We start from the raw sequence: 12,736 nt of genomic DNA, 5'->3' as shown, positions 1-12,736 counted from the left end.
TGAGAATCTCAGGTGAAACAAACAGCCCTCCTGGCTGGCCCAGTTTACATACAGCAGACTCAGAGGGAGGAGACAAATGGATAAAAGCAGGAAGCCAAGAAGGACTGAGGTCTCTCCTTTGGGGTCAGCCCGCCCTCATGCCTTGAGGGTGTACTCTCCTTTGCTTGCTGAATAAAACTCTAAGCTGTAACCAAGCTCTAACACTGGCCCACCGTTTCAAATCTTTGCTGCGGAGAGACAGAACCAAGGAAATTACACACTCCCCAGACATATCTTGTGTTGTGACTTGGATTTCACCTGGCTGAAACAACCTCGGCTCAGCCCCTGTGAGGTGGAGGCCAAGCACAGCAGAAACCAACTCTTCAAAAGCTCCCACAGTGGAAGCTGAATGTGAATAAAACCCAGTGCGATGCAAGCGACAAGAAGCCCAGCATGCGGGAAGCCAGGACAGCAAAAACAAATGTGGCAGAAAGCTCACGTGGCTCAGTCTCAGATTACAGAAGACTTCTGGTTAAGGTAGGGGGTCCTCACCCCTATGGCTAGGAGGACATATAGCTCACAAAATCTTAATTCCTAAACAATCTATCATTTCTTGTTTCCTCAAACCCCCTGCAAACAGGCAAGCGGCACTGGGTGCATTGAGGGACTCTGGCCGGTGTGTCCTGAAGGCTCTACTATCTGCTGTGCCTTAGTAGCTGTTGCCCAAGTGGGTGAGGGTTCTTCTGTCCTTAATCTTCTTTGTGCCAAGAATCAGACCAATGAAAACTGTGAGCACAGGTCAGGTATTTAGCAGATTTCCCAGCAGGTTTTGAAGGGGATTCCTCAGCATGTTTTTCCCACTGCTTTTTCCTCCCATCCTTCAGCTCCTCTCTCCATGTATGCCACTGCTTACTAAGTATTGGGCAGGTCATCATCTTTCCTGAAGGGGAAAAGTTGTGTTTGAAACCGTTTACCTAAGACTGGGACTCAAACCCATGTGGCTCTGTGCTATGCTTAGCCACTCGGTCGTGTCTGACTGGGACTTGAGCCTGGCAAAAACCCACAGTGCCTGGTTTCAGGACCTAATGAAGCTCAGGTTCTTGATGTCTCGTTGCAAAAAGAATTCAGTGATAGGTAAGAAGTAGATTTGTTCAGATTTAGAGAGAAGCACACTCCACAGGGCTTGGGCCATCACAGAGTGCAGTGGCCAGGGAATGTGGTGTGGTTAGTTTTTGAAAGCTGGGTGATTTCATATGCTAATGAGTGGGAGGATCATTCCAACAATTGGAGAACCAGCCACTCCTTGGTCTTTTGATAGTGCCTGGAACTATCCTGTCACCTCCGTGTGTGTCATTTAGATTGAGAATCAAGGTTTAGTTGCATTTGACTTGTCTGTCATCTTAATCAGTTTATAATATGCCCTTGGGCTATGTCATTCTTTCCAAAGTTGTGCCTTGCCCTCTTTGCTCCTGTTTCATGCTCTTTTCCTGAGCCCCGTCTGGGCCCACAATGTTGCCTCTACAATCTTCTGGAAGGACAACCAACCAGAAGATAGCTGGCCTTTGGGAGGGAAACACTGTGTAATATCCAATCCCTCTAGATATTCAAGCCTTCATCTTCCACGTTTCCTACAACATGTGCAACAACAGCATCTCTCAGTGAACCTGCTAGGGCAGGTGACAGACACACAATGCCTCCTAGAAGTCCATCTGTTGGTGGCATCCCTTCGAGGGCAATTGCGCAGGCTTCCAGGGATAATGTTTGCCACTTTGGGAGTTAGCCCTGAAGGCTGTTTGGGCCCAAACCATTCCTACCCTTCTCCTAAAGTTACAAACATACCCCCAGATCAAATCTCCACTCCACTTTTACGGAAAATCTGATTTGTTGCCTCTTATCAATATGTTCTTAAGCCACTTACTAATTCCTACAACCAGGACCCTGCCCCCTTGTAGGCAACATCACTCCACCCCACTTATTATTCAAACACTCTTAATGCCCGTAGCAGGACCAGATAACCCACTCCTTTGCCGTTACTTCTGCTATTACCCAAAGTGGGTCTATGACAATGATATGTTTACCATTGGAAACACCCTAAACTGCTCTTATGGAGGACTAGGGGAAGAAATCACTGACTTACATTACTTCAGAGCAATAAGAGATTAAGGCTTATGGCTATTTCACCAGGTTCCCAGTCTCAGGGCACAGGCTTGGATTGCTTTACCTCATGGTATCTATTTCCATCCTCAGTGGACAAACCAGCAATGAGTTAAGATTACAGCCCCTTAATCTTATTCAGCACTAGTCATGCTGGAGACCTCGGAGACACCCAACTCCAGCCTGGGAGTCCCAGGAAGTCGATCTGCCTCGACCTGCCTAGGGATCCAGGCCCTGGGAGGTTGTCATGCCTCATCCTGCATGGGGACCTCCAGTCCAGCAGTCCCAGGAGGTTGACACGCTTCAACCTGCCCAGGGACCCAATTCTCAAGGGGCCGACCTGCCTCAACCTGACCCAGGATTCCATCTCCAGTAGGCTGTCTCCTCAACCTGCCTGGGGATCTGTACCCTGACCTGGGGATGCCCAGCTCTCAGGTTGCAACAGTACTGAGTAGGATAAGCTTCAAAAAGACTTACCCCTAAGGAAGTCCACCCATGGAAATAAAAGGAAGCCTATTAGTTGTGGGACTGTGCCCAGTCTCAGCAATAACTCAGGAGTCCAGTGAGAACCCCATTGCCTTTCTGGAAAGTCTAAAAGAGGCCCTCCAAAAGTTTACCAATCTGGACTTAGACTCTTATGAGGGTGACTTTAAAGGACAAATTACTGTTCCAATGTGCATCAGACATCAGCATAAAGCTACAACATCTACAACTGCAGGGCCTTGCTGACTCTTTAAATAAGATGGTCCAGACAGTCACCAATACTTTTAATAACAGAGAATAGGAGAAGGACGCCAAGGCCCAGGAAAGGGAGAAAAGGAAAGAGACAAGCCATGCCCAGATGCTGGCCCTGCTCCAGGGGAGCCCTATGGCAAACCCCAAGTCCTTAAATGACAAGATATGAGGCAAATGCCTAATCTGTAGACAGGCAGGACATTGGGCCAAAGAGTGTCCAAACCGTGACAAGTCTCCTAAAACAGCTTGCTACAAATGCCATTAGTTGGGACACTGGGCAGCACTCTGCCCTCAGGACCCAAGAGCCTGAAGGTCAAGTGCCAAGCCTTCCCTCACGATGGTTCAACAAGACTGAAGCAGCTCACTCCAGCCAGCCCGCCTATCACAGATAATCATCATGGGACTGGAGCCAAGGGTGCAACAGGATGTGGCAGGTAGATCCGAGAATTTCTTGGTTGACACAGGGGCTACCTACTCTGTCCTGACCTTCTACTCCGGAGCCTTCTCCTCCCAAACCTGTACCATTTTGGTGCTATAAGAAAAACAACTATAAAAAGGTTCACCTGAGCACTTCTTTGTTGCTGGGATGGACAAATATTTTCCCACCAGTTTCTGGTGGTCCCTGAGTATCCTACTCCATTATTGGTAAGAGATCTTTCTCTACCTTCGAAATCTTGCAGCTGTTGCAGTCCTGATACAAGATGCTTTAAAACTCTCTCTTGGGGGCAAACTATTTTTACCAGTCACCAGGTGAAACAACTCCTGAATTGGAGAGGCCATTTATGGATGTCTGATCAAAGGATCCTCAGGTATCAAGTAGTGCTGATGGAAAATCCAGGCCTGACTATATCCCCTTGTGAGGTTCTTAACCCTGCCACCTTCCTGCCTACCACCAAGGGCTTTCTCCCCTTTCATTCTTGCCTAGAAACCTTGGACCACTGGACAAAACCCCGAGAAGGATTGTCAGAAGATCCTCTGACCAATCCTGAGGAAATCTGGTACACTGATGGAAGTAGCTTCACCCTGGGTGGCAAAAGAAGAGCTGGATATGCAGTAAGCTCCAATTTTGAGACCATAGAAGCTAAACCTTTGCCACCAGGTACTTCAGCCCAATTGGCTGAGCTCATAGCCCTGACTCAAGTTTTAAAGCTGGGAAAAGGAAAAAGAGTAGCCATTTACACTGACTCCCAGTATGCCTTTCTGGTGCTACATGCACATGCTGCTATTTGGAAAAAAAAAGAGGCCACTTGACCACCCGAGGGTCCCCAATCAAGTATGGTGATCAAATCCTTAGGCTTTTGGAGGCATCCACCTGCCCGCTGAGGTTTCAGTCTCCCATCGTAAAGGACACCAAAAAGGGAGCACGGAAGTGGCATGAGGGAACCAAGCAGCTGATCAAGGAGCTAAGAGAGCAGCATTACAGAACAATGACCTGATAGGGTTGCCACCCTAGTTCCGCAGACTACTTTGCCAGAAATTCCTTCATAAACTGAAGGTGAGACTCTTAAAGCTAAGAGTAAGTGCTTTCAAAAAGATCATATGGGGTGATTCCAAAAGGAGGGATTCCTTTTTCTGCCTGGGAACCTCCAGTGGAAGTTGGTTAACTCCTTACAAGCCCACCACTCATTTAGGGGAGAAGGCCCTCCAAAGATTACTAGAAAGGTCCTTCAGAGGAACAGGCCTCCAAACAACTATAAGGCAAGTGGTCTCCTCTTGTCCCCTTTGCCAATTAAACGACCCCCAAGGAGCTCAAAGACCCCAGCTGACCCAGCCCATCCAATGGTGTGGGACCTACCCAGGAGAGGACTGGCAGATGGACTTCACCCAGATGCCAGTTTCTCAAGGGTATAAATACCTACTAGTCATGATAGATACATTCACAGGATGGATTGAAGGCTTACCACCCAGACTGAGAAAGCTGAGGAGGTGGTAAAAAAAAAAAAAAAAAATCTGTTCCACAAAATCATTCTGAGATCTGGTCTGCCCAGATCATTACAAAGTGACAAAGGGAAATCATTTACTCCTAAGGTCACCCAAGGGGACTCTAAAGCATTGGGCATTACTTATTATCTCCATTGTGCCTGGAGGCCTCAATCTTTAGGAAAAGTAGGAAGAGCCAACCAATTCTTAAAACTAGAGATAAAAAGGATAACCCCAGGAGACGTCCCTGGGATGGAAGGAGCTTTACCAATAGCTCTCCTATGCACCCATACTGCCCCTAAGGAAAAGGTTGGTCTTAGTCCTTATGAGAGGCTATATGGGAGACCTTTTGTTTATGTCAATGACCCCTTCCTAGATCCAGAGGCTCATGGTATAAGCCTCTGGTCTTATACCATGGCTATTGGGCGATTCCAACAATATACACACTTGTAGGGTGTCAATCAGGACCCAATAGATTCTAAAGAGCCACCACTGTATGCTCCAGTGACTCAAGTCCTATTTAAAGTCTGGAAAGATGTATCCCCAAAGGCTCAACTCCAGCCCACTTGGAAGGACTCCTACCTATCCTATAATACTTTCTACCCCCATAGTAGTCAAGGTACCAGGGCATGACTCTTGAATTCACTACTCATGAGTCAAACCATGGAATGAAAGAGAAGAGGACACTCAATACACATGTGAGATCTCAGATATCTATTCAAGACTACAATCGACTGCATATTCATGAATACCGTAAAAATTAAGTTTCTGGGGATAATATTTCTCAGGATAGATTTAAAGAACCAACAATGCTTGCCAGGGGTTGTATTCCAAAATAGACAAGAGATAGATCTCCTGATCCCTGAACAAGAAGGGACTTGAGCCATCTTGAATAAGATGTGTTGTTTCTGGGTAAATACCTCCAGCTAAGTTAAAGAAAGTCTCACAGTCCTCAAGAAAAACATTCAGATCCTACAGGATCTCAAAGAATGAGCTGCAGAGTTCTCAGGGTGGCTACAATCTCTCTTTGGGGGCTCCTTCTCCTGGTGATGGGGAATTTGGAGTTGGCTAATGCCCCTACTCGGAGAAGGCAATGGCACCCCACTCCAGTACTCTTGCTTGGAAAATCCCATGGATGGAAGAGCCTGGTGGGCTGCAGTCCATGGGGTCGCTAAGAGTCAGACATGACTGAGCGACTTCACTTTCACTTTTTACTTTCATGCATTGGAGAAGGAAATGGGAACCCACTCCAGTGTTCTTGCCTGGAGAATCCCAGGGACGGTGGAGCCTGGTGGGCTGCCGTCTCTGGGGTCGCACAGAGTCGGACACGACTGAAGCGACTTAGCAGCAGCAGCAGTGCCCCTACTAATCCCTGTTATCACCATATTGATGCTGCTTATGATTGTTCCATGTATGATCAATTCTTTAACCCATTTTACCTCTGCCCAGGTCAACAAGCTGCAACATGCAGTGCCAGTTCAACAAGGATATATAAAACTACACCCAACCACAGAAAATATCACTCACTCTTAGATGGACACCATTATAAGGACTCTGAGGCTTCAGACTAGCAAGAGGGGGAGGCCCTTTTCCGCTCACCATCCCACCTCAGCAAAGTAGCCAGCGAGAGCTTGACGCCCCAATTCCCAAAGAATTGGGCCTCCCGTCTCTTGAGGTGGGAATGTTAGATAGTTAGAATAGGAAAAAGGAGTCCCAAATGGTGGTGGCTAAAAGACAAGAAAGGAAAAAGCATGCAAAAATGGAACGAAAGAAAACCTGAGGGTTGAAGTGAGACCCTCAGGTGAAACAAACAGCCCTCCTGGCTAGCCCAGTTTACATAGGGCAGACTCAGGGCGAGGAGACAAATGTATAAAAACAGGAAGCCAAGATGGATTGAGGCCTCCTCTTTGGGGTCAGCTTGCCCTCATGCCTCGAGGGTATACTTTCCTCTGCTTGCTGAATAAAACTCTGAGCTGTAATCGAGCTGTAACACTGTTCCACTGTGTTTCAAATCTTTGCTGTGGAGAGATAGAACCAAGGAAATTACATACTACTCCAACATATCTAGACATTATATTTATTACACAATAAAATATTTTTTAGAATTTACTAATAAAATTGTTTTACCTTTAACATGATACAATTGCAACTAATATGATTAGAAGGTATGCCAAGTGAAACAAGGGGACCACTGTCATAGAAGTTGCCTCAAATTCCAGTTGTCTAGAAAGTGATGTAAAGTAGAGGACCTGCCACAAAAATATATTCAGGTAAATAACCTTCAATTATGATATTGTGTGTGAGTTACATATGATATTACAACACTACAGTTTATTGATTTAAACATTAAAATTCAGTAAAAAATCAAAATATATGGATTATGATTTTAGAATATAGAAGGTAATAGAGATTTGCTTCTTCCCACAAATCTCTGGCATGCTTTTCAAAGTTTCTTTCACAGTCTAAAGTTTAAAACTCCTGAATACACAAAATCTGAATCTTATACAAACTGTGAAAGCATTAATTACTATAGACATTATGATTTTTTCTAAACTTCTATTAGGTTGTCATCTTTTACTATTTTAACTGCACAAACACCATTTCAGAAACTGAGTATTAAAAGGCTTTTTCCAGAAGGTGTCTTCTCATTTTCACCAGTTTTATTCAGAGTACTAGGTTTGCCGGCACAAAAATTACTGAACAGCTAATATGTGCCTGGAGAAGGCAATGGCACCCCACTCCAGTACTCTTGCCTGGAAAATCCCATGGATGGAGGAGCCTGGTAGGCTGCAGTCCATGGGGTCTCGAAGTGTCGGACACAACTGGGTGACTTTACTTTCACTTTTCACTTTCATGCATTGGAGAAGGTAATGGCAACCCACTCCAGTGTTCTTGCCTGGAGAATCCCAGGGATGGGGGACTCTGGTGGGCTGCCGAGTATGGGGTCACACAGAGTCGGACACGACTGAAGAGATTTAGCAGTAGCAGTAGTAATATGTGCCTGGCACTATGCTATAATTTACTTTTTAAATGGTCATCTTTCTTTCTCAAAAACATCATGGAACTTTTGTTTAAAGTTTTGTCTTTTTATTCTAATGAATTCCAAACAAAGTTTAGGGGGCTCCCAGAAACAGCAAAGGCTTAAACTGGAAGTAAGAATTTCAGAGTAATTTGACCAGAAAACCAAATTAAACCTGAAGATCAACATCTGTACTGAACAGAACTACCCTGAGAATGTACAATTTGTGTTTTTAACCAGAATGTTGCTGCTGCTGCTGCCAAGTCGCTTCAGTCGTGTCCGACTCTGTGTGACCCCATAGACAGCAGCCCACCAGACTACCCCGTCCCTGGGATTCTCCAGGCAAGAACACTGGAGTGGGGTGCCATTTCCTTCTCCAATGCATGAAAGTGAAATGTTATCAAGGACTTAAGATTTGAGGCATTCTTCTTCTTTTTTTTTTTTTTAGGACCTATCTCCTTTTACTTTATTTCAAAAAAAAAATTATTATAGTATAGTTGCTTTACAATGTTGTGTTAGTTTCATGTGTACAGCACAGTGAATAAGTTATACACATATCCACTTTTTTTTAGATTCTTTCCTGGCTCTCTTCAGTGTGCTATTTTAAGAAAGTTGGATTAAGGATCAATTAGAGCAGAGCACACCTAGCTTCCAGTCAAGGACTCTATCTGATAATGTGGGAGTGCTGCTGCTATGGTACTTGGAACAAGTCCTCTTAACCCTCCCACCTTCTCCTGGCCTCCCTATAAACTCCAGCCACTAGGTACCTTGATCTTCTTCAAGGCCAGACTCTTTTCAAGGCTGCCAGCCTTCTTAGGAAATGGATCATCCACACCTTGCTACCTTAGTTTTCCTCTCCTTCATCTGTCTTCAGGTAGTACTGCAGCCACATGGCTTTGGCCTGGAGAAGCAACTGGCTCAGCCCAATCCTCTCCCAGTTCCTCCCAGGATGGTGGCCAAGTAGATGATCTGACAGGCTAGGCTGTAGATGGGGAAGGTGTAGGTTTTCAGATTGAGGCCCTTGTTCCTTTTCCAGGCGAACAAGAGTGAATTGGAGGAGGGACACAGGAGCCCTGGTTCTTAGCACACACCTCGTTGTAGGGGATCTGGGTTCCACTGTCCTGTGTCACAATCAAAACCTGCACCGGGTCATCCATCTTGCAAATTTCTTCTAAGATTTCCAGCTCCAGCAGTGTCTCAAAGTTGGAGACCACTAGGATGGAGGCATAACTGACCTCGGTGCTCTTCCTAGAGACGGAGATGAGAGAGAGTCGTTGGTGGTGAAATGTCCTGCACAAAGCGTAGCGCAGCCTTGGCGGGTCTCCCTACCGGGGTGTACTGCTCCTCAAGGTCGTCTTCTTCAGCCTGGGGCTGGTAAATCAGGCCAGTGCCGAGAAAGGCCTTTAACACTATGGGCAGCAGCAGATCCAGGGATGCGAGCCCACCTTTCAGTCCACCTGCCCGAAGGCCCGGGACAGCGGCGCCTCCAGGCAGTTGGTGTGGCAGCGGGGCCGCTGGGCCAATTGGTTCTCAGACCGCGATGCTGGCCGGAGGTGGTGGAGCCTCAGCCGCGACTCGGGAGGGGGCTCGGCGTTCTGCCCCACCGCCCAGCCAAGCTTGGTTCCGGTCTTGACCAGGGGCCGAGGGCGGCTCCGGCTCTAGGCCACGCCCTGCGGGCGGCCAGCTCTCTCTCTCCAGCTCAGGCCCCAGCTCCAACCCAGGCCCCTGGGACTTGGACCCAGGCTCTTGCCCCGCCTCCCGCTTCGGCTCTGGTGCAACCTTCGAGGGATTAAGGCTCATTTCCAGGAAGGAAAGGCCACGTTCTCAAACTGCACGGAAGGTCAGAAAGGAGCTGTTGGACCGAGCACTCCTCTCCACCCACCCAACGGTTTCCTGGAGAACTTCTAAGCGAGTCTGTTTGAACCTGGGCTGCTCGTGCCCGAATGCTAGAACGTCGTTGGCGGTCACGTGGTAGCCTCAGTTCAGTTCAGTTCAGTTCAGTCAGTCAGTCATGTCCGACTATTTACGACCCCATGGACTACAGCACGCCAGGCCTCCCTATCCTTCACCAACACCTGGAGCTTGCTCAAACTCATGTCCATGTAGTCGGTGATGCCTTCCAACCATCTCATCCTCTGTCATCCCCTTCTCCTCCTGCCTTCAATCTTTCCGAGCATCAGGGTCTTTTTCAAGGAATCAGTTCTTCATATCAGGTGGCCGAAGTATTGCAGCTTTCAGCTTCCGCATCAGTCCTTCCAATGAATATTCAGGACTGATTTCCTTTAGGATGGACTAGTTGGATCTGCTTGCAGAGGTAAGATCTCCAAGAGTCTTATTCAACACTACACTTAAAAAACATCAATTCTTCGGTGATCAGCTTTCTTTATAGTTCAAGTCTCACATCCATACATGACTACTGGAAAAACCATAGCTTTGACTAGACAGACCTTTGATAGCAAAGTAATATCTCTGCTTTTTAATATGTTGTCAAGGTTGGTCATAGCTTTTCTTCCAAGGAGCAAGTGTCTCTTAATTTCACAGCTGCAGTCACCACCTGCAGTGGTTTTGGAGCCCCTCAAAATAAAGTCTGTCACTGTTTCCATTGTTTCCCCATCTATTTGCCATGATGTGATGGGACCAAATGCCATGATCTAACTAGCCCCCAATTTGTCCCTGGCACCCATCCTCTCAGGATTTAGTTAATACAAGAGGCACTTCTTAAGGCGAATGAAATGAGTGCTTACATGACTCACAATTGACTGGGAGAATTTGGCTTGTTCAGGTACACACACACACACGCACACACTCACACACACAAAAGGCATAGACTTTCCCTGTGTTCTAAGTGGTAGATTTTACCTTTGAGGGGATGATCCAGAAGCATGGTTCTCAGGTAAGGCTTTGGTGAACCTGGTCCAGCACAGTTTGTTATTTTTATTCTTTATAGACATAATGTTCTCCTTGTAAAAAGTTAGAAGTAAATGCATAAAATAAAAAGTGGGAAAGGAAGAACCCAAAGCCCAGTTCTAAAACTTCCTTCTATTGCATTCCTCTTCTTAACAGAAGTGTTAAAAAGTGGGTGCTTATCCTTACAAACTGTTTTCTTTGCATTTGCAAGCATATCCAGATATATGCAAGTATATATTTTTCATAAATATTATTGCACTGTCTGTGTATGCAAGACCTGGGTTTGATCCCTGGGTTGGGAAGATCCTCTGGAGAATGGAAATGCTATCCACTCCAGTATTCTGGCCTGGAGAATTCCATGGACTGTATATTTCATGGGGTGGCAAAGAGTCAGACAGGGCTGAGCGAAAAAGAAAAAAAATTCTGTATGCAGATTACATTTTTAACCAAACACATCAAAGGATCTTAACATGTAACTGTATGTAGATTTACCTTTTTATTTTGAATTGCTTTATAATTTTCCATTGTATGGCTGGGACATAAACTAGCCATAACATTATTGATAGATCTGTAGGTTGTTTAGAATGTTTTGCTGATATGAACAGTGCTAAGTGAACAAACCTTTTTCTTAGAGCACAAGAACTGTATTTGTAAGATGATTTTGTAGAATGGGATTTACTGGACCAAAGGCTATCCCATTTTAAATTTCAGAGTTCTTGATAAAATCCATAGAAGTTGGACTTTCCCAATTGCTCAGCAGGTAGAAAATCTGCTTGCAATGCAGGAGACACACCCTGGAGATGTGGGTTTGATCCCTGGGTGGGGAAGAGCCCCTGGAGAAGGAAATGGCAACCCACTCCAGTATTCTTGCCTGGAAATTCCCATGGATGGAGGAGCCTGGTGGGCTACAATCCATGGGGTCGCAAAGAATTGGATACGACTGAGCAACTTCACTTTCACCTTTTCCTGGTTTCCCTTTTGGACTATTTACATTTTCTTCTTCACTATAGAAACTATCCGTGTGCTAAGGAAATAATCGCTTGTTCCTGTGCTTCAAGCGATGAAGATCCCCCTGCCCTGTTCTCCCACCCCCATTTTGCTGGTTGCCATGCCTTATGTTTGCAGTTGAATTAACTTAATTTTTTTAAAGAGTTCTGGATTTTGTTACATAATAAACGGTCGTTTTCCTTGCACTAGGGCTTCCCTTGTGTCTCAGCTGATAAAGAATCTGCCTGCAATGCGAGAGACCTGGGTTTGATCCCTGGGTTGGGAAGATCCCCTAGAGAAGGGAAAGGCTACCCACTCCAGTATTCTGGCCTGGAGAATTCATGAACTATACAGTTATGGGGTCGAAAAGAGTCATACACCACTGAGCGACTTTCACTTTCACTTTTCCTTGCAGTAATTATAATCTAATATAATTATAATTATATAATATATATTATATAATTATAATATAATCTTTAAAATTTCCATATATTCCTTTTTTAAATTGTTGAAGTATAGTTGATTTGTAGTTATGTTAATTTCTGGTGTACAGCAAAGTGATTCAGCTATACATATAAGTATACTTTTTATTTTTTAAGGTGGCCAAACATTTTATTCAGGCTACTGCAGTAGCAGAGAGACTTCAGTGTAAGCTGAGCTCATCTTTGCTGAAACAAAAGATAGGAGTGAGAGGGTAACAGGCAGGAAGGCTAGGGGGTCTCCAAAATGAGAAAATAGACTGCAAGTGTTAGACATTTTTATCTCTCTTAAGCGGCAGGATGGAGATGGCAATCCACTCCAGTACTCTTGCCTGGAAAACCCCATGGACGGAGGAGCCTGGTAGGCTGCAGTCCATGGGGTCACAAAGAGTCGGACACGACTGAGCAACTTCACTTTCACTTTTCACTTTCCTGCATTGGAGAAGGAAATGGCAGCCCACTCCAGTGTTCTTGCCTGGAGAATCCCAGGGACAGAGGAGCCTGGTGGACTGCCATCTATGGGGTCGCACAGAGTCGGACACGACTGAAGCAACTT

The 12,736-nt window shown here is 45.7% G+C and overlaps 1 long non-coding RNA gene across 1 annotated transcript; it reads right to left on the bottom strand.

The window, feature by feature from the left end:
* Positions 1 to 5,525: 5,525 nt before the first annotated feature.
* Positions 5,526 to 9,982, bottom strand: LOC133259156 (uncharacterized). The gene is made up of 3 exons (XR_009740296.1): positions 8,575 to 9,982; positions 6,916 to 7,037; positions 5,526 to 6,806 (listed from the first exon to the last, which is right to left on the bottom strand). It is a non-coding gene; the product is annotated as an uncharacterized LOC133259156 (long non-coding RNA).
* Positions 9,983 to 12,736: the final 2,754 nt, after the last annotated feature.

This window comes from Bos javanicus, chromosome 13 (assembly GCF_032452875.1).
Source record: "Bos javanicus breed banteng chromosome 13, ARS-OSU_banteng_1.0, whole genome shotgun sequence".
NCBI classification, from domain to species: Eukaryota; Metazoa; Chordata; class Mammalia; order Artiodactyla; family Bovidae; genus Bos; species Bos javanicus.
Note: the sequence above shows the minus strand (reverse complement) of the source record. Positions and strands in the feature narration are given on the sequence as shown.